The sequence below is a fragment of the Entelurus aequoreus genome, linkage group LG23 (genome assembly GCF_033978785.1).
Source record: "Entelurus aequoreus isolate RoL-2023_Sb linkage group LG23, RoL_Eaeq_v1.1, whole genome shotgun sequence".
NCBI classification, from domain to species: Eukaryota; Metazoa; Chordata; class Actinopteri; order Syngnathiformes; family Syngnathidae; genus Entelurus; species Entelurus aequoreus.
In genome coordinates, this window is record NC_084753.1 from 15,295,048 (window position 1) to 15,318,519 (window position 23,472).

The window sequence follows — 23,472 nt, forward strand, 5'->3', positions numbered from 1 at the left end:
GCTAATTGGTCCAGCGGCCGCCGACAATCAGGGCAAAACAGGAAGTGTTCCCACACGCTTTGATAACACGTTTGTTTAATTGAGTAATTGGCCAATTAGTTCACAGCTGACAACATTTCTGAAGGAGACACGCAGGTAGGGGCTTGTGTTTGCGCATTTGTTGACTTGTTGATATCTCACGTCTTTAAAACAGCCAGATAACCCTGACCAATATAGAAATATGGTAGTTTTTCTAGTTAAGGCAAGGCACTTTATTTGTATAGCACTTTTCGTACACAAGTCAGACTCAAAGTGCTTCACAGCACAACATGTGGTACAACAAAGTGAAATGAAAGAAAATAAAAGCAAAATTAAAATGCAGACAATAAAAACAAAAACAGTGCGGACGTTAAAAGTTAAAAAATTAAAAGATTTAGCTGAAAGCTAAGGTGAACATACACGTTTTCAGTCTAGTTTTAAAAGTAGTCAGAGTTGGGGAAAGTCTGACATCTTCAGGAAGTTTATTCCAGGTATTTGTTGCATAGTGACTGAATGATCCTCTCCCTTGATTTGAGTTTACTCTGGGAACCACTAACAGATTTGTCTCAGAAGATCTTACTGATCTGGAGCAGTGGTCCCCAACCTTTTTGTACTTGCGGACCGGTCAACGCTTGAAAATTTGTCCTACGGACCGGGGGGGTAGTAGTAAAAAAAAAAAAAAAAATATTTTTTTTTTCTCATAAAAAAATACAATCATGTGTGCTTACGGACTGTATCCCTGCAGACTGTATTGATTTATATTGATATATAATGTATATATTGTGTTTTTTATGTTGATCTAATTTAAAAAATATATATATATACGGTATATATATATATATTTTTTATTTCTTGTGCGCGATACCAATCGGTCCACGGACAGGTACCGGGCCGTGGCCCGGTGGTTGGGCACCACTGATCTAGAGCAGTGTTTTTCAACCTTTTTTGAGCCGAGGCACATTTTTTGCGTTGACAAAATGCGGAGGCACACCAGCAGAAATCATTAAAAAACGAAACTCAGTTGACAGTAAAAAGTCGTTGTCGCAATTGTTGGATATGACTTTAAACCATAACCAAGCATGCACCACTATAGCTCTTGTCTCAAAGTAGGTGTACTGTCACATCCCGCCCTGACTTATTTTGACTTTTTTGCTGTTTTCCTGTGTGTAGTGTTTTAGTTCTTGTCTTGCGCTCCTATTTTGGTGGCTTTTTTCTCTTTTTTTGGTATTTTGCTGTGGCAGTTTCATGTCTCCCTTTGAGCGATATTTCCCGCATCTACTTTGTTTTAGCAATCAAGAATATATCAGTTTTTATCTTCTTCGTTGGGACAATTTTGCTTGTCATGTCATGTTCGGGTGTACATTGTGGACGCTGTCTTTGCTCCACAGTAAGTCTTTGCTGTTGTCCAGCATTCTGTTTTTGTTGACTTTGTCGCCAGTTCAGTTTTAGTTTCGTTCTGCATAGCCTTCCCTAAACTTCAATGTCTTTTCTTAGGGGCACTCACCTTTTGTTTATTTTTGGTTTAAGCATGAGACACCTTTTTACCTGCACAGTGCCTCCCGCTGTTTCCGACATCTACAAAGCAATTCGCTACCGGCTGCCACCTACTGATATGGAAGAGTATTACACGGTTACTCTGCGGAGCTCTAGACAGCACCGACACTCAACAACAACACATCATTTGCAGACTATAATTACTGGTTTGCAAAAAATATTTTCAACTCAAATAGGTGAAATTAGATAATCTCCTACGGCACACCAGACTGTATCTCACGGCACACTAGTGCTGATCTAGAGGGCTTATATAGTGGGAGCATATTGGTGATATATTTCGGCCCTAGACCATGTAGTGATTTATATGTGAGCAGGAGGATTTCAAAATCAATTCTCTGATGTACAGGGAGCCAATGTAAGGATTTAAGAATTTGTTAGAACTCTAGCAGCAGCGTTCTGAACAAGCTGTAGCTGCCTGACAGTTTTTTTGGGAAGACCTGCAAGGAGACCATTACAATAGTCTAGCCTATTGGTAGTAAAGGCATGTACAAGTTTTTCTAAGTCTTGAGCTGACATGAGCCCTCTAAGTCTTGTTACATTTTTGAGGTGATAGTAGGCCGATTTTGTTACTGATTTGATGTGACTGTCGAAATGTAAATCAGAATCTAAAATAACCCCAAGATTTCTGGCTTTATTTGAGGTTTTCAAGGACAGTGATTGAAGGTGTTTGATGGCTTTACACCTTTCTTTTTTAGCACCAAAAACAATTATCTCAGTTTTATTTTCATTTAGTTGTAGGAAATGTAACATTAGTGAAGACTTTAAAGAGGCTTTTTTGCCCCCCAACGAGGGTGTGTAACAATTTGAACATTTATCATATCATACCAATATTATCACACTGATGTGAAGTCCATCCATCCATCCATTTTATACCGCTTGTCCCAACTCAAAGTGCTTTACATTGTGAAACTCAATATCTAAGTTACATTTTTAAACCAGTGTGGATGGCACCGGGAGCAGGTGGGTAAAGGGTCTTGCCCAAGGACACAACGGCAGTGACTATGTTTGCAGAAGCGGGGATCGAACCTGGAACCCTCAAGTTGCTGGCACGGCCACTCTACCAACCGAGCAATACCGCCCATACCGTTGTTGTGCTCAAAAAGTACAGCAAGACACACTGAAATATTTTCACCAATTTTATCTTAAATTAAATAAATGGACACAGAAGGTGAAGTGAAGTGAATTACATTTATATAGCGCTTTTTCTCAAGTGACTCAAAGCGCTTTACATTGTGAAACCCAATATCTAAGTTACATTTAAACCAGTGTGGGTGGCACTGGGAGCAGGTGGGTAAAGTGTCTTGCCCAAGGACACAACGGCAGTGACTAGGATGGCGGAAGCGGGGATCGAACCTGCAACCCTCAAGTTGCTGGCACGGCCGCTCTACCAACCGAGCTATACCGCATAAGGTGTATGTAAATGTTTTCAAAGTTAATTTACATGAAACCAGTATAGACAGACGAGTATATTTTATTTTTTATTAGAGATGTCCGATAATGGCTTTTTTGCCGATATTCCGATATTGTCCAACTCTTAACTACCGATTCTGATATCAACTGATACCGATATATACGGTCGTGGAATTAACACATTATTATGCCTAATTTTGTTGTGATGCCCTGCTGGATGCATTAAACAATCTAACATGGTTTTCCAAAATAAGAGAACAACTTCAACTCAAATTATGGAAAAAAGTGCCAACATGGCACTGCCATATTTAAGTCACAAAGTGCTTTTTTTTTTATTTTTAACATGCCTCAAAACAGCAGCTTGGAATTTGGGTTATGCTCTCCCTGAGATAATGCTGATACCCACTACAACTATGGGAAATACTATACTTTGACTTTCACAAAGTCTAAGTCTAAGTCTAAGAAAGTGCATTATTCTTAATTTTTTTTAAACATGCCTTATAACAACAGCTATAAAAACCAATGAAGGCACACCGCTTCAGTCCAGAGTATACTAGAGTATTAAAGTAAACAATAACAGTCCTTATTTAGTGCAAGACTGCCTGGCATACGGTATAACAGGAAATTATAAACTGGGCTCAATCTGCCCTGCTCTAACGTATTTGTATGAGTAACACAAATGTGCTGCAAGCTAGTGGTGAGTGCTTGAATTGGCCTAGCAGTCAGCCAGAGCTTCTGAAATGCTGCGTTGAGACCGGACATCTCAGTTCACTGCAAGCTGCAAAGTGTGCGCCATGCAGGGCAGACTATTCACACCAAACTCCACCGTCGTGCGTTGTCCCTGACCGCAACGTGAGCTTTCGCCCCGGGGTGGTTTTTGTTGTATTTTTGTTTTTTCTCGGCGGAGTCTTTAAGCGACAACCGTGTGGTACTACTTTTTTTCTGTGTTTGCTTTTCATCCATCTTCCGCTTGTATTCATCGTGTTCTCCTTATGATTCTTGAAGAGGTGGGAGATCAAATTGCTTGTATTAAAGGAAGACGTCTTGGTTCCTCCTCGCATAACCAACTTTTTGCAGTCATTGCAAATTGCCAGTTTTTTATCCGTCAGACACACTTTAAAAAATCCCAAACCATACACATGGTCTCGTTAGTCAATCATTGAGCGAGCTCTCTTGTTAGCCACGGCTACAGCACAGGCAACAACACACTCTTGTTGTTGTTATAGAAGAATAGAATAGAATAGAATGGACTTTATTGTCATTGTATTTGCATATAACGAGATTAAGGACTCCAATTTAAGGTGCGGTAGTGGGAACAAATATGGGGTAAAAATAAAATACACAAGAGGTAATAAAGAAAAAACAACAACTAACAATTGAAATAAACAGACTACTATCCAATAAAAATAATAAGCAATCCTGTACAATATACAAAACACTAGAAATACAAAATACTGTACAATATACAGTACAAGGCAAGAGTACCGGAGTAAAAAATAACAGTGTCGGATGTATTGCACTCGAAGGGTAATATTGCACAGTAGGGTATTAGGGTAGGATATTGTATAGGGGTGAATTATTATTATAAGTTAGAGTTCAGAATGGTGACAGCTCTGGGAAAGAAGCTGTCTCTGAGCCTGTTTGTTCTGGCTCTGATGCACCTGTAACGCCTGCCCGATGGTAGCAGGTCGAACAGGTGGAAGCCAGGGTGTGTGCTGTCCTTAGTTATGCTGCGCTCGCGGCGGTTTGATGAGGTCATCAAGCGTCGCCAGTAAACCTCTCATGCTGCAGTCGTCAACTCCTGTGTTGTGTGTGGGGAGAGGGAAGAGGTGAGGGGCTGCTGACTGGGTTTATATCCGTGTTTTACCGGATATGTACCGCTCCGTACAACGGCGTTTTAAAAAGTCATTAATTTTACTTTTTGAAACCGATACCGATAATTTCCGATATCACATTTTTAAAGCATTTATCGTCCGATAATATTGGCCTGCCGATATTATCAGACATCTCTAATTTTTAATTTAATTCCAATTACAAAGGACTGTTTTCACTGCTGGACTCTAGAAAGAGGTTCCGCAGCCTCCGTAGCAGAACCTCCAGGTTCTGTAACAGCTTCTTCCCTCAGGCCGTCGGACTCTTGAACGCATCAAAATAATTCCCTCAATTCCCCCCCAAAAAACGGATTAACTCACTGGAATATAAAGACAATATAACATACATCCATAAACGTGGATGCATATGCAAAAGTGCAATATATGTATCTGTACAGTAATCTATTTATATCTGCACCTTATTGCTCTTTTATCCTGCACTACAACGAGCTAATGCAATGAAATGTTGTTCTTATCTGTACTGTAAAGTTCAAATTTGAATGACAATAAAAGGAAGTCTAAGTCTAAAATATACGAAAAATACACATTTTTTGCATACGAAAGGGTGTATTTGCATTAATGATATGTATTATTTCATCAAGGGTTAATTTGGTTTCAAAGTAATGTTGACAATAATATTGTTTATCAGCAAAAATGTGTAGGTCACTATTTGTCAAGCAGAATTTGTCATCGGCCCGGGCCTAGCGTTCATTTCATTGCCATACTTTTAATTTGCAGCATTTTGTTGTTAGTGTTTGAGTGGTTTTGTTTTGGAATATTTTTGAGTTGGAAGCCTTTGATAGCCACCTGTTTTATATTTACCATTTTACTACATTCCTGTCATTTTTAAACGCCTAGTTTTTTTTAAACCATATCTCCTGTTAGGGTTGGGCAACCAAAAACTGATAGCGTGGTGTTTTTAGTCCGAATGGCGGTGTACGGTATATACCTGAATCTTAAAGTTGCCCAAGTGTTTTACGGCTTGATAACCAATGTTGAGAGTACTCGGATTATTTGTGTTGTAAGTAGTAACGTGTTGTTTATTCTTATAAAGTAGTTAGCTGTTACTATGTCAAAGCAATATTTGTTCATTTTTGTTCATTAACTTAAGTTTATAGCCTCACCCTTGTGCGCGGGGATCGATGGAGCTTCTACTTGCTCACTGCGGTGAAAGCCACTGGCTGTTAGGTTAAAAACTACTTTTCAGTCACCCTGCCGCAATACTACAGTAGCCTAGTCCGCACAGGCTATGGATAAAAGCACCTTCAAGCCGAGGGATAGCTCAACATTTGACACACGGAGCGAGCAGCAGAGACAAGCTATTGTTAGCTTCTGTGTTAAGTTGCTAACCGAAGTTAACAACATAAACCGATGAGATTAGTGAGAAAGTCGCTACAAGGAGAGAGAGAGGTTCTCAAGCAAATTGGTGTATGTTTAAAAAAAGCTGTAGTCACTCACCAATAGGCAAATAAAACATTGCATCACTTGGGAGTCAAGAAGTCAAAGAGCGTGCCCTGTGCTTTCCCCGTCAGACGCAGAGAAGAGCAAACGGCCATAACAAAGGCACATCAAAATATACTGGTATGGTGGTATTGTCTCAAATATATACCACTTTCTAAAATATACCTGTATTAACTATTATACCGGTATACCACCAAGCCCTATCACCTGTTTTAACTTTTTTTCTTTTATCATGGCTAACAGTCTTTAGTCCTTAAAAGTGTGAGCTGACTAAAATGTGGTAGAACAACATATTAGTTGTCCCTTTACCATTGTAAGAACCCACTTGATCCAGTAGGTCAAGTGATTTTAAATCCATGTTAATTTCCATATAGCGTCAGATCAAAACAGAAGCCACTTAAGTCTCATTTCCTTTTTCTTCAGTACCACAATCAGCGGACTGATGGATTCAACGACATGCCCTTATTTGAGTAAACGGGCCATGGATTTTGTGAATTATTTTGGAGTGTTCTTACTGATTGTATAACTGGGAATGAGGGATGACATTGCAGTCACAATAAGTTGCAAATATATATTGATTGCCCTCAATTGATATGCCTTTTGCCATATTTTTGTAAAATATTAATGACTTCTTCTTTTTCTTATGTTTTTTGTGCAGTCAACTAACAATGTTTCATCCTACTTGTGATTAAGATTAGAAAAGGTTTGATAACAGTCTGAAATGTCATTATGGTTTACAGATAAACCGTATAGCATTTCATCTCTAGTCACATATTCACGTGCGTTTCCCCACCTAGGCCTTCAGTGATGTCCTACTTAGTCATATTTCAATGAATATCTCTGAAAATACCATAATTTATGTCACCACATGACCACGGCTGGAGAAATACCTCAATAGTGTACAAAGCGGGCTGTTTTTTGGCGCATTTAAAAATCAATAAACCCGCATCAGAAATTAAAACATATCTTACGTGGGAGAGTCAAAATTAAAATAAATGTAAAAAACATATCAAAGGTAAAAAAAATAAAGAAATAAAATATTTGTACTCACAATTTGTACCGCTCGTAGTCTGTTGATTCGAATGGTAGTGGCGGGCAAGCCATTCCTTCGCCGGGACAGCTTAGATAGCTTCCAGGGTGGGCCGACCTCGTCTCACAAGATCTAGTTTCTCTTTAAATATCTTTCTTGAAAATGGCCTTGCAAATGTATATCTGCCATCTAATTAACATTTTTCTCTCCTCTTTGGGGGTTAAAAAAGTGAGTACCGGTGATTTTTTTCTGCTGGCCAGGTATGGCTCCGGTACCACTTCCTGCTTTCGTAAATCACTACTTGTGATTGGATACTCAAGTTCGGATTGACAAGTGAGTATCCAATCACAGTCACGTTTAACGTAAGGCTACCTCGATGGGCTACTCGTGATCTAATTGGCTGTCGTAACTGTCTATCAACTGAACGCCCTCCGTTTGTTTACACTGCACAGCCACCGCTAACGTTGATTCAGAAGGTCTCTAGCAGAATTCATACAGCTCTGGCAACAAGCTAGCTGAATTGTGATTGGATAAAAACTCAAACGTGAAAACAAGCAACACTGGAGCCTAATATGATATAAAGAGATTATGATGAATACTTTTATATATTTATGGAAAGTAAATTAAAAGGAAAATTAACTTTTATTTATTTATGATCATTATTTATGTTAGGCCAGCAGAGAACACCTTGCTGGTTCTGACGGCACACCACTGCACATTTCTAGGCTGATAGTCACCTTTACTCCAGTATGTGCTTGAACTATGACCAAAACATGAACATTCCAGTTGCAATCAATTTAATGCCATGAGAATATGACTAGAACCAAATTTTTTGTCAGATTGAGAGCTCAAGAAGAATGTTTGTACTCAAAGTTATAGTTCTGGCTTTCCAAGAGTTCTATAGAGGGTTGTTAAGAGGTTGCTTCACCATTTGACATCCTGTGGGGTGTTTCTGGAAATATTTCAAGCATCACAAATAAAGAAAAAAAACCTGCATTGAATTGTCATGCAGGCAGACCCCTCTGATGAATCTGAAACTAAGTCAAATCAATTTGCTTGGTATCTTACCAATGGAGCGAAGTGAAAACGTATTTATGTCTTGGTTGTAATTTTCTACTCACCTCACAAAACACTCACTTTGTGTCTGTGGAACTGTGAAAGATCAGTTTGCTGCATGACAGCGGTAACACTGGTGAACTGCATTAAAGTCTTCAGAGATTATGATTGACAGGAGGAGAAATAAATCCATCAACAGAGGTTTAATATTCCCACAAAAAAGAAAGTGTGTCCCTCTTTGTGAATACATTGATTGTATTTGATGTGTTGTATCATCTCAAGACAAGTCTAGTGATTGCCATGCTTTTTGCTGTCTAATAACGACTGTTCTTTAACTATCCTGTGCGTGTCTCTGCATAGTTCACTACTGTATGTGTGTCAATGAGAAAATGGCCTGATTACCCATTGTTGTTTTTTTTTTTGTCTGGACTCATAAGACAAAAAATAAGAGATGAAATGTGGATTTTGGCAAGGGTATATCAGATAGTAGCTGTGTTCTCAATTAGGGGCTATAGTAGGCGGTAGGTAGGCGGCCTCTTCTGAGAGGAAAATCCCCTTTTTGTGGCACATGTTCCTCCACTTACTGTTATGTTAGGCTGTCAAATGGCTCAATGTTAGCGTCCTTTTGCACCAGTTTAGGTCCTACACAGTGGTTTTCACTTATTTTCTGTAATTATTTTGCCCCTTTTATAAATTAAAAATACTATTGAGAACTTCATATGTATTTTTTAAAATCTTATCAAACCACAGTTTTAGATGCTACCTGCCGCAGTTGTTTTATTTAAAGGTAACCTTTATTGCAAAACCAACTTATCTTACCTATTGGGACCTATTTGTATGTTTGGGATCTGCGTAAGTCCCGAAAATGTGAAATCAAACCATTGATACATTGCGGGGATATTTTTCAAGCAATCTTGCCTTCTTTCATGCTTCTTCCAAACAAGCTATTGGGAATTTTCCCCATTAGTGATGTTTTGCCCAATTGTGACATCAGCGGATATCTCCATACAGATGTTACCAGTTAAATTTTTGCCTAATTTTTCACTTTAAGCGTAAGTGAGGAATGCAACGACCTGATAAGTCCAAAAGGGAAAGAGATGATAGAGTATTATTTGCTCACAGATGCTACCTGGTGGTTGTTTGAACACACTGCAGCTAGTCCTGGGCAGTCCCACTCCTTAATGCCTCAGTCACACGCAACAATCTCACAGGAATGAGGCAAAATTACAGTGGTACCTATTGTATATGGTAGAAATTTAGCCAAAGTGCTGTACACGAGTATGCCATTTTAGTCCGCAGTGTAGTCAAAAAGCACCCTTCTTTTCCGCTATGCTTTTTTTGTAGGGCAGACTGGCTCGTACATGCACATGCGTCCTCCGCTGTTGACATCTCTTATACCAGTTAGCATATAGTTTGAACTTATATCTGTCAGAAGTGCTAAAACTACAACATGGGTGGCGGGGAGAAGACTGTCAAAGTGGAGACACGGCGCATCCTTAAGAGACAGTCAGAAAGCGGCTTAAAAACGGTCCTTAAAACATATTCTATGATAAATTTTAAACAAAGAACCATCATCACATGTTATGTAGACCACAAGGAAGTGATTTAAATGTGGAAAAAAAAATCATAATATGACCCCTTTAAACGAGACTGTTCAGTTTGTGTGATTCTCAAGGTAAAAAAACTGATTCACTGTGGTTTATATATACTTGGCACTATAATGTTAAAACCTTTAAATTTGTTGGTTCCATGCTTTCAAGGCCAGAGTTTTTTGGCATAAAACACACACCAGTCTTTCCTCATTTCCCTAAACCCAAGGACTATGAATAGTACGCTTTCTCGTATTTACCGTAGTTTCCAGAATATAAGCCGCTACTTTTGTTCCACGCTTTAAACCCTGCGGTTTATAACAGTTTTGAACATAAATATAATTAAATGTATGAAAATAAACATTTACAAAATCTTTGTGTAAATATCTCATTTCACTATGTACCGGTGTGAATAATATATGTAAAAAAAAAAAAAAAAAATGTTTTCTTTTAAAATGTAGTGGGTGTGGCTTATATTCCAGTGCGCTCTATAGTCCGGAAAATATGGTACTGTCCTTATTCTGTTTATCATCACTTGTTTCCTTGCTTTTGACTCTTCCCTTTTCCTTTTACTGTAACTTCTCCACCTCTCCTCCTTCATCAGCTACAACCTGTATACGTCTTCTACTGGGTTGAACAGGAAGCCTGTTGATGAGTTTGAGCACTGCTGCCACCTCGCTGGAGGATTGTGTATTGTTCAAGCATGAACAAAGACACTAATACCCCTCCAGGGCGCTCCTCCTTATACTATTGGATAAGTAGTGGTCTACTATAACATGCATTAAATGCAATATTGCACAGATAATCCAGGGATATAAAAGTCTGCAAAGGACAATAGCAGTCCATCCTCAAAAAACTAAAACATTTGGGACTTTGAATGGGGACAGCCATCACTCAGGGCGTGATGAGGAATGGGGACACATGACAAAATGGCCGTATTGTATTCCGAGATTGCAATCTGAACTGTTCTTCCAAGGAATGTACGACCAATTTTGAGAGTCTGTTCGTACAATCTTTGTTACTGAGAAATTAGGGGAAGTGGGTGTGGAGTTATGAGACAGATGGTGAGAAATCACAGCTGATAAATGTTGGATGGAACTGGTTGATGGAATGTTCCGAAAAGGAAGGTCAATGTGTGGTGTAGTTTCTGATGCAGTTTTTGGGTAGAAGTCTTTTATCTAAAGATTCAAGTACATTCAATCCAATCCAATCCACTCTATTTATATAGCACATTTACACAACAAGAATTTTTCCAATGTGCTGCACAGCCATGTTAAAAACAATATTAAAAACAATATTAAAAACAATATTATGCTACACCAATGACTGAATAAATGAATAGAAAACCAATACAGAGACAATATAAGAAATAAATATGATTAAAAACTATTTTAAAGGGTAAAACCAATTAAAACAGTAAAATAGACATCAAAATTGAAGAACTCACCTGTCATACAGTATTTGACCTAATGTTATAAATACAGTTCAAAGGTAAATAGCATGTTGAATGTTTGCTTTAAGACCATGTACAATATGTAAAACCATTTTTCAATAGGAAGAGTAACTCTGCTCTGATTTAATGTCTGCTATTGTCTTGACTTGTACATAATTTGCCTTAATAGTACAACACAACTTTAATCTGTTGATTTTTTTGGAACATTGAAAATAATCGACTTAAGTAACATTTTGGCATTTTAGAACCTGCATCTACAATGGAAGCAAGCTTAGGTTCTTACCCAAGGTGTCACAAGGTTTACTATCGGCGCGTACCACAGCGGGAAATGTCAATGCACTTGATACATACATCCTATGACATCATGATGGAATCGATACATTTTTTGAAGTTTAGAAACAAATAATTTTAAATGAGACTTTAGAGCCAACAATAGCCAAAAATACCTGCCTTAGTGCTGTGGTCGGCAACCTGTGGCTCTTTAGCGCCGCCCAAGTGGCTCCCTGGAGCTTTTTCAAAAAATGAATGAAAATGAAAAAAAGATGGGGGACATTTTTTTTTTTGTTTCTGTAGGAGGACAAACATAAAAACCTGACTCTCGCCAGATCCTTATAGTTCGCTGAGCTCCACACAAGGATCTGGGATCGAGGGCAATGCAAACTCCTTCAAGATAGCAAAAAATAATGAACCAATCAGGAGCGTCGGGCGGGATTTCATAGATGTGACGTAGCGCCGAAGCGACTGTTTGATTCAAACAACAATGGCGGTACGCAGCGAGTAGTCGTGTGATTCTGCTATTGCAACTGTTATGTCGAATCTATCGAATATTAATTCTTTAAAAGATGAACAGAGAACGGTTTTGAAGGCATTTATTGGTGGCAAGGATGTTTTGGCTCTTCTTCCGACCGGGTTTGGCAAGAGCTTGATTCACCAAATCGCTCCACTGGTGGTGAAGGAGAAATGAAGGCTTCCCAATGAAGCCTTTTATTCGCATATTTTCTTTGCACAAACAACATCGATCGTCTACTGACATTGCTGCGTTGTTTCAGTAAAAGTTCTCTAATTTTTCACTCTGTCGCTATCCATTATGTCGGCTGTTCTGTTTTTGATTTCCCAGCGTCGCTCTCATCAGCGTCACGAGTTGATTTCGATGCGAGTGGTTGAAGTAGCACATCATTCAAGATAACGGACAAGTGGTTTATCCAATCACATACAATGATTTTTTTACAGGGCCCCGCCTTCTGAAATACATCTCCTATTTAGAAGTCCCAGATCCTTGTGTGGAGCTCAGCGAACTACAAGGATCTGGCGAGAGTCAGGTTACAAACATAACACAAACCTTCCTAATTGTTAGAAAGCCCACTGTTTATTATGTTTGTGTTCATGCTTTACTGATGAGAGTAGTTGGCGAGCGCCCTTTTGTCCTACTGATTTTGGTGGTCCTTGAAATCACTGTAGTTGTGTCGACTGTGACGCAACAGTTTGTTTACATGTATAGCTTTCTCCGATGCTGCCACAGAAATACGTGTTTTTGTCTCATTTTGTCCACCAAATGTTTTATGCTGTGCGTGAACTCACAAATGTGAGCTTTGTTTATTGACTTGTGTGGAGTCCAAATCAAGCATATTTGGTCCGTGCATGACTGCAAGCTAATTGATGCTAACATACTCTTTAGGCTTAACTGTATGTAACATATTGCATCATTATGCCTTGTTTGTAGGTATACTTGAGCTCATTTAATTTCCTTTATTTATGTCCTCTGTGTATTTAATTTATATTTGCATGTCTCATGACACATTATCTGTATGTCTCATGACACATTATCTGTATGTAATATTTGCATTTCTGATAGTTGTTTGTGTGCCATGTTGTTCCAGACCACTGTAAACATTACCCAGCTTGCAAAGATTGCAATTAATCCATTAGAAGAAGACAGCCTGCCATTTCCTTTAACATGAACACACACATCTATATCTTAAGAGTTATCTCACCCTCTAAAAAAAAAAAGCTTCCGTTTTACTAATGTTTTCCAATGTTGTAAAAATGAGTAGAATAAATATTCAATTTCAACATTTCTGTCAATGAAGATTTGTGTCAGCCTGCGACACATGGTCATGTCAGCCTGCGACACATGGTCATTTTGATAGTAGGCTAATAAAGCTAATATAGACACTTACATGAGCAGCACGGAGGAACATGGGTTAGTGCATGTGCCTCACAATACGAAGGTCCTGAGTAGTCCTGGGTTCAATCCCGGGCTCGGGATCTTTCTGCGTGGAGTTTGCATGTTCTCCCCGTGACTGCGTGGGTTCCCTCCGGGTACTCCGGCTTCCTCCCACCGCCAAAAACATGCACCTGGGGATAGGTTGATTGGCAACACTAAAATTGGCCCTAGTGTGTGAATGTTGTCTGTCTATCTGTGTTGGCGACTTGTCCAGGGTGTACCCCGCCTTCCGCCCGAATGCAGCTGAGATAGGCTCCAGCGACCCCAAAAGGGACAAGCGGTAGGAAATGGATGGATGGATGGATAGACACTTACATCATGTGTTGCCTTCATTATAAAACTTATATATAGCGTTTAATTTTTTGCGGCTCCAGACAGATGATTTTTTTGTATTTTTGGTCCAATATGGCTCTTTCAACATTTTGTGTGTAATTTATGTGGGGTACACAAATCAAAACAACAGAGTTGTTTCTGTCCCGATTTTCCCCCTTTTGTTCAAAAAGTGCAAACTCCCGGTTGTCTTATGACTTATAAGCAGTGTTGGGACTAATATGGCTCTTTCTCCGTTAGTTTCGGCGGTAACTAGTAATCTAACGCGTTATTTTTTTATATACAGTAACTCAGTTACCGTTACTGCATGATGCGTTACTGCGTTATTTTACGTTATTTTTATGTAGTATCGGCTAGAAACTGAAGATCTGAGTGTGTTTTATTGGAGCGCTACGGTGGAAAAGAAGAGGCGTGCTTTCCCCCAGCCACAGAAAGCACGCCTCCCCGCAGGGGAGACGTTCCTCCAGAGCCGTACTTCGGGTCTAACAACCTTCACTTTACCCGGAAGAGGGTCTTTACAGCTGAGGGTGAATGACGAGCCCGGCGGTTTGTTGCAACTTTGTGACTTTATTGGACGCAGCCATCCAGCAAGCTAGAGCACCTACACGCACTCACTGTCGCCGCTCCCTCACCTCTCTCGCCCACTCACTCACTGACGTCACTCACCTCTCATGCTGTCATATATTAAAGGGCCACACACACGCACACACACACACACACACACACACACACACATACGCTACTCTCATAACAACTAACAAGACATCATGGCGAAGCCAGAAGTCGAGTTTTTTAACATGGAGACATTCTCAATACTTTTCTTTTGTCGAGCACAAAGAAAATACAATTTTAGTTAAATGTAAGTTGTGTCTTGGATCAAAGATCCTATCTACTTAGAGTTAAAGTTAAAGTGCCATTATGTTGCAGCTATTTAAAATAGTTTTGTCAATTTTTTCTGGCCTGAAATAAATTGGCCCTTTGAAACATATCTTTGTCTTTGTGTGTTGTATGTAGACCACATTGCTTTCTGAGTTCAGTGATGCAAATGCATGTCAAGTTGATCAACAGATTGTATTATTCTGCAGTGCAATAACAGTACTGAAATGAAGGCTAAAAGGGCATTAATGGGAGCCTTAAAAAAAAGGGGGAAAAAATAAGTAACTAAATAGTTACTTTTCACAGTAACGCATTACTTTTTGGTGTAAGTAACTGAGTTAGTAACTGAGTTACTTTTGAAATAAAGTAACTAGTAATTGTAACTAGTTACTGGTTTTCAGTAACTAACCCAACACTGCTTATAAGTTTGTCCTGTGGTCTAACTGTCTAAGGGTGTGTTAGGATTGAATTTGTCCGGCTAATCGGCTCCAAAACGGGTCGGTGCCGACAATCCGACCAAAAGTTGTCATGTCTATGGGGAGTCTTTGCAGTGTGAATTGTGACGTTATACCGAAAGTAGCCAATGTTGGTTGCTATGTATCTTCTTCTTCCATTTTAGACCACACTTGTTCACGCCAGATTTCGACTTACATCAGACATGATAGTGGGACACAGTCGTTATGTGTTTGATGGGCCGCGCTGACATGTCGTAGGACACCATACACACAAAGATTACAACAGCTCAATGCCTGATTTTCGTGTGGAACAGATAAAAAAAAATCACTTAATATTTAGAAAATCTTTGTGTACCAGCCTTAACTGAAGCTGCTATTTGCAATGTTATTACCAATTTAAAAAGGCTCTATTCAAAGCATTTACTAATGCAGATTCAACCAAGGTGTTCTTGCAAGTTCACTGGAGGCATCATAGTGAATAGAACGTGAATCTTGTGTGTGTGTTTGTGTGTGTTTAGGCCATTAGAGAAATCAATGTTTTCATGAGATGAATCCATCTCAGTGTTATGTTTCTGAAACATGTTGATCCCAGTCTGCTTTGTTAATGCAAAAAGCCGCCGCGCTTAGCTGGATGGGTTTGATAGAACACACCACTGGGAAATCTGTCAGACTTCCTCAACTTGGAAAGCCCAACTTATTGCAATTAAAGTTTTCTTACAAATAAAACATTTGGAAAAAGAGGGGGGCATGGAATGACCTGCTAAAGACTATTTATGTATCACTGGAGATTGCTTTAAAGACTGCAAGGGGAGCTCAGCTTCCCCTAAAATGTAAAAAATAAGTGGTAAAATAAGTACTTTTTTGTTTACATTTCATTGACAAAGTAAGCGCTAGAATGTGTTTAACTTTTGTTCAGAACCAGCTACTTTTCACAGGTCACTGGTACGACTTTCTTCTTTCATTGTGTCAACTATGTTGAAGCGTCCAAAGACTTCAATAGGGAAAATCATGAAGTGGGTTGTTCCATTGAGGGGAAACTAGAAAGCCATTGGATAAATGCTCGGTTTTCTGACACCCATCCGACACTGAGCGTCTCTGAGGGTCTATGGGACAGTGGGCTGGCATCAGCTGGCCTGGACGCTGGGATTCTGCATGATGATCTGTCAGTGCTGAAATCTCTTTGATTGATAGCAACAAGAGCGAATCAGCGACTTTCAAATATGAACCACCACCGGAGCATTTTTAAGTTTCATTCCATTATTCTAAACTGATCAGCAGACTTTTCCAATAATGTGAGTAATGTATTCTTTGTTAAAACGACAAGCGAGTATACAACAGGGTCCTAGATCATTTTTTCCCCTCCTTGAAATACCAGCAGACTAATCAAAGTAATGTAGTTCTGTTCATACTTGAATTTATTGATCACTTTAGTCAATATAAGAAGTATCTGAGAAAATGAAAAACAATAACATGCTCTGGACATTGGTCAGTTTTGTTACTTGTAATTATAGTTATCCCTAGAACTGAACTGGGTCAAGAGATCTGTTTTTATCCTTTTAGTCAGTTTTGGGCCATGAAGGGTTCTTTGTTGTGGCATGGTTTGCCAGGGCAGTAATCCTGGGCCTACTTAACCACTCTAATTACTCTGATAGACCATCAGCACCGTTCCATCACCACGAGCTGTTTTTGAGGTTGAATCCATACTTTTAACACTGCTTCAAAATATATTCAATAGGAAAAATGGAAGCATAAATCCTCACTTGCAGCCATAATTATACATCCAGTCATTCATTTTCAGCACGTATAGACAGACAACCAATCACCCTCACATTTACACATGCAGATAATTTAGTGCCTCTTCTTAACCTAACATGCATGTTTTTTGGACTGTGTTTGAACTCTACACAGAGGTCTGAGCTAAGATCCGAACCCATACCATCTGGCTTTGTGCGAACAACATAAGCCACTGTGCTGTCAGTTGACTTCACATAACTTATGATGTGTATTCTTCTCTTCTAACGTTCGTCTCACCCTTTGACAGTTAATTAACTGGGATCGCATGACGTACACTGGAGTCTTGAAAGTGGTCAATGTTGTACTCAAGTAACTGTTGTGTGTTATGAAAACCGAATTCTGTAAATAGAACGAGTCACAAAATCCTAAGAGCAGAATGAGGCACTCTTATCAAAAATTAATCAATGACATTGTGCCAAAGACAGTGCCGTGTTAACAGGTGTGTGTGTGGATTAGAGCACTGCTTTGGTTTCCAAAATTAAACGGGTGTTAAGTTTGAATGATGCGGCGTCCTTCCTTTCAAAACTAATTGTAGAGCTTAGGAAGAAAAGACAAGTATCAGATTTCAACGACTACAACACTTAAAGGGAAACTGCTCTTTTTTGTGGAATCGTTCACAACCATAATGAGAGACAAGAACACATGTCTTTAAAAATTTTTTTTTAACGAATTTAAAGATAAACGCTTGAAAGATGTGGCTAATAGGAGTCACCGTTGTAGCCTTTAAAGCCCTCTAAAACAACATCAAAACCAGCAACGTTTTATGTACACACTGCAAGTCTTTATATAATGTAGTAAGACACGTTCATATCAATATGTAACATGTTCAATATTTACCGTATTTCGATCATTCTAATGATTTCTTCCGCGCATTGATTTCTGTTTCCAAAGCAACGCACATCTGACTTCTGTCATCAAATGTGTTCCTACTTCTAGATACAAAGTTGTGTGTGTCTTCTAATCATGGCAGACTAGGTAACAGACCACAAAGATGACTATTTTTAGACAAATGAGGTTTCACAACCTGATACTTTTGAAGCTAAATATACTGCTGCTTATAGAAGCGAGTACGAAGGAAGAGTGAGACGACGTAGCAGACAGAAACCGTAAGAGTGGAATGAAAGCGATTTTGATGCTATAAATATGAAACTTGGAGCCAAGGTATTTCGGCATTAATAGATTGCTTACCCAAAATCCACAGGAAACATCCCCGGCCAGCTGGACCAAACAGACAACTGTCACTTTAATATCGATCATGATACACACAGCACGCCATGCGTGTTATTACAACTACAGTACATACGCTGTTTGGCTAGCTGTGTACAAACAAAACATGAAATGTGGGCTAATACTTTACAGATACTGTAAAATGGTTGTACATGTTTTTCAGTCAGTACAAATTAGTGTTGTATCACACTGTTGTGCATTACAAACCCAAATGCGTTTCATGTTGTCGTTAGAAGCTAGCTCATCTCCCGTAGTTAGCTTTTACGGCTAATACCGAAGCACTCCAATTCGTTACTACGATAGAAAAAGAGTTCCTCAGTGTTCGCTCTTACAATAACAATGTTTCTACATCTTGGTTATTATACAGGTTACGGAATGTAAATGAAGTATTGACTGTTTTTGAATGCATATTTAAAGTGATTTAGAGGTAGAATTGCTTGCTCTCTTTAGCTGCATTGCTAGCCACCTAGAACAAGCCAATTTGTATGTTAGAAAGCAAAAAGAAAAAAAACCTTTTGTCGTCATGTCTCGTAATGATTGTGGATAGACAAAATTCCAAAAACAAAAGCGCAGTTCCCCTTTAATGTTTTTGCTTGCCCAAACGTTTTCCAATGATGGCCACAGACTGACAAATGAAAGGATGCAGGGGCCGTTTTTTGTAGTTTTCACCTTCAAAACCAGTACAATATTTTTTTTTTCTTTCAAAGAACTAGAAAATATAATTTCGGTAGAAATTTCTTGTGAATGCTGATAAGCCAAAGCCAAACTTAAACACTAATAACCGTTAGCACGCTGGCCAGATAGCGTCAAGTAGCAATAAATATGAGCAAAATGACCAAAAAAATCCAGCTAACTATAGCATGCTAACAGTTATTACTGAAATACCAATATATGACACATTTGTATACCTGTTAATTTAGCTAAAAATATGTATTATGCAATTGTTAGCATGTTAACTGTAACAAAATATATTATCTGTAAAATATGTCTTTTAAAATACGAGCCAGCTAACGATAGCAGGCATCAAGTACCAAAATATGACTGCAAAATTAGCTAAGAAAAAAAAAAAGCTAGTATCTTCTGTCAAGTGACAAAATGTTTGACGCTGAGGTGTATACCTGCAGAATTAGCAAAAAAGCTTGTATGCTAATATTAGAATGCTAACGGTTGTGCCACCAACCATTAAAAAAGTAGCTACGGGCCGCAAATGGCCCCCGAGCCGCACTTTGGACCCCGCTGGTCTGAAGTGTGGCACTGTACTGTATGCATCACATTTTCTTTTTTATCATTGTTTGTGTGCGCGTACTGCAGTCTCATCTTAATATTTGATTGGGCCTATTCCCGCGCCTGTGCGCTGCGGCCTTCCGAAAAACAAAATCTGGGGCTTTTTCATGTGTGTGCACGCCCCTCTGTGAGTGCTCTGTAGCTGTTTTGTGGTCAGAGCTGCACTGATAATGCTAAGGAGAAAATCAATAGTTAATTCTACTTGGGACACAATAGCAGCTCTGCCCGCCTCCTCCCTACCTCAAAGATAGCGAGGAAAAGAGAGAAAGGAGAAGGGCATGAATTGATGAATTAGTGTGTGTGTTTGTACAAGTGTGAGACATTGGCGGTGTGAATGTTAGTTGACAAAAGTGCCTGCATCCTGACTGTTTACTGAGAGGACAACTGGATGACAATTGGATGACGGAAGTTTTGAAAATAGTAACAGTCCCTTTCGGAGCTGGCACACTTCCTTTTAATTTGGGCCACATCTAGCTTTCGGAAAAAAAAAAAAAAAATTCCCAAGACTCTACAGCGTGCACCACAGTGTAAATAGCGTAATTTCATACAAGTAATGCTTAATTTATCTATTCTGAGAGCCCACCGTCTAAGCTGTTGGTTTTAACACAGAGAAATGGCAGCAAAAATGACCTAAATTAATTCTAAATCCCCTCCCTTTTTTTCCATCTAAATTGTATTAACATTTTTGAATACCAAATACCATCCATCCATCTTTTTCCGCTTATCCAAAATGGGGTCCTACCAGTCGAATGTGCCCTAAAATGTGTTCATGAAAATGCACAGAAACATGTAGACACAAGTCATACATTGTGTCCAAAATCTATTAAGGAAACTTGCAATAAAATATACCCCGAACAACTACAGTAGTTTTATGAAGTAATGTAACAATAATGTAAAGCGTTTACCTCTTCCAGCAGACTGAAGAGGACCACAGCATCCTTTTTTGGCCTGTTCTGATTGGTGTAAATGTAAATAAACTTGGTATGGTATGGTAGTCTTGATGTCTCATTACAATGTACAATGAGCCAAGTTATCAAAGAGGGACGACTGGGTTGCGTATAATGGTGTTGAAAAAACAATGTTCCTAGTTATGCTGGTTAAAAAACTACCAGTTGCGAAATTCGTCAAAAAATACCACCTTAAGTATTGAAAAGCCAATTTAGATATCAAATAACACTCCCACTGTAGAATGGCTATTATTTATTTATTTATATGATATAGAGCAGGGGTCCCCAAACTTTTTGACTCGGGCTGTATATATATATATATATATATATATATATATATATATATATATATATATATATATATATATATATATATATATATATATATATATATATATATATATATATATATATATATATATATATATATATATATATGTATATATATATATGTATATGTATATGTATATATATATATATATGTATATATATATATATATATATATGTATATATATATATGTATATATATATATATGTATATGTATATATATATATATATATATATGTATATATATATATGTATATATATATATATATATGTATATATATATATATATATATATATATATATATATATATATATATATATATATATATATATATATATATATACACACACACTGCAAAAAGTCAGTGTTCATGAACAAGAAAAAAAATACAAAAGTTAGGAGTATTTTACTTGAACTAAGCAAAATTATCTGCCAATAGAACAAGAAAATTTGGCTTGTCAAGACTTTCCAAAACAAGTAAAATTAGCTAACCTCAATGAACCCAAAAATACCTTAAAATAAGTATTTTGTCACTAATAACAAGTGCACTTTTCTTGATAGAAAAAACAAATATGAGACCTTTTTTCTTAATATGTTGAAAAATATTCTTAAATTAAGTAAATGCTAGTGCCATTATCTTGACATAATGATATGCGCTCGGCATTACATTTCTTGCATTTTCCCATCGATAAAATGACATCGCGCCAAGTGCGTGGTCTTTCAGTCAATTAGTGCGCAAGGAATATATATATATATATATGTATATTTACAGCCCGGACCCCGCCCAAATTTTTTTATTGTAATTTTGAAGAATTTATCTAAATGTGCATGAACTATTTCTGTTCAAAATTGTTTGAAATGTCACATGTTAAATGTTTAAATATTAACCATCAGTTTGCTGAACTGTGCCAACTGTACTACTATATGGGTACCGGTATGTATGTTCTATTGTTTCATTGAAAATAAAACAGACAAGTCCATTTGGCTGTCATCTGTTTTAATTATGAGACACAAATGTGTCAAAGTCATGATTTTTTATTTCATGCTTGAAATAAGAAATTCTTACTTTGAAAAAGCAGTTTTATACTTGTGAGTGTTGATGACACAGCTTTGCATCAGTTGATATTCTAGTTTCAAGCATGTTTTACTCGATATAGGTCATAAAATCTCAGCAACAAGCTTTAATATCTTACTGAGATCATTTAGGACCAAAACACTTAAAACAAGTAAAACACTAACATAAAATCTGCTTAGAAAGAAGAAGTATCTTATCAGACAGAAAATAAGCAAATATCACCCTTATTTGAGATATTCAATCTTACTTAGATTTCAGTGTATATTCTGAGCGCGATGATGTCACATTATCGATGGAAAAATGCATCTTTAGACAATATGATTTGCCTGAGCGGCTAGGAGTCACAGAGAGTAACAAGCGGTAGAAAATGAATTAGAAAGGACAGATTTTTAAAAATAATAATAAATAAAAAATAAATACATTTTAAAACTTGGGACTTCCCGCGGGCTGGATTTTGGACGCTGGTGGGCCGTAGTTTGGGGACCACTGATATAGAGGTAGCACATTCTGACAGGCCTATTAGCCATCAAATAATGCTCCCACTACCGCTCGGTAGTTGGGCTCGACTCTTATTGTCGTAGTTCCTAGTGCAGAGGTGTCAAACTTATTTTAACCCAGGCGCCACATAAGGGAAACATCTATTCCCAAGTGGGCCGGACTGGTAAAATCATCACAACTTAAAAATAAAGACAACTTTAGATTGTTTTATTTGTTTAAAAATAGACTAGGCACATTTTGAAAATGTACAAATCATTTTACAAATCTTTTTTTTTTAAACTTGCATCTGGCTGTTAATAGTATTTTATCTTCATTTGTCATTATTTGTACTGTTTAAATAAATGATGTGATAATGTTCATCAGTCAAATCAGTGTAATTGAGTCTGGCCGAGTTTTAAAATGCTCCCATTGGTGTTAATTTGTAATCTATCAAATGATGAAATGAAGAATATTATCAAATTACAGGAAGTTATTATAATTTACTCATTTTCCTCAACTGATGTACAAACCCCGTTTCCATATGAGTTGGGAAATTGTGTTAGATGTAAATATAAACGGAATACAATGATTTGCAAATAATTTTCAACCCATATTTAGTTGAATATGCTACAAAGACAACATATTTGATGTTCAAACTGATAAACATGTTTTTTTTTTGCAAATAATCATAAACTTTAGAATTTGATGCCAGCAACACGTGACAAAGGAGTTGGGAAAGGTGGCAATAAATACTGATAAAGTTGAGGAATGCTCATCAAACACTTATTTGGAACATCCCACAGGTGTGTAGGCTAATTGAGAACAGGTGGGTGCCATGATTGGGTATAAAAACAGCTTCCCAAAAAATGTTTAGTCTTTCACAAGAAAGGATGGGGCGAGGTACACCCCTTTGTCCACAACTGCGTGAGCAAATAGTCAAACAGTTTAAGAACAACGTTTCTCAAAGTGCAACTGCAAGAAATTTAGGGATTTCACCATCTACGGTCCATA

At 37.9% G+C, this 23,472-nt stretch overlaps 1 protein-coding gene across 2 annotated transcripts in view; it reads left to right on the forward strand.

Annotated features, from left to right (window-relative positions):
* Positions 1-23,472, forward strand: part of lama2 (laminin, alpha 2) — a 558,082-nt gene that overhangs the window by 39,065 nt on the left and 495,545 nt on the right. Inside the window, exon 1 of one of the 2 annotated variants that reach the window (XM_062033746.1) lies at positions 32-135. The exons of the other annotated variant lie outside the window; for it this stretch is intronic. The gene's annotated coding sequence lies outside the window, so the exon portion shown is untranslated. Of the gene's footprint in view, positions 1-31; positions 136-23,472 lie in introns of those variants that run through there. 2 annotated transcript variants of the gene reach the window in all.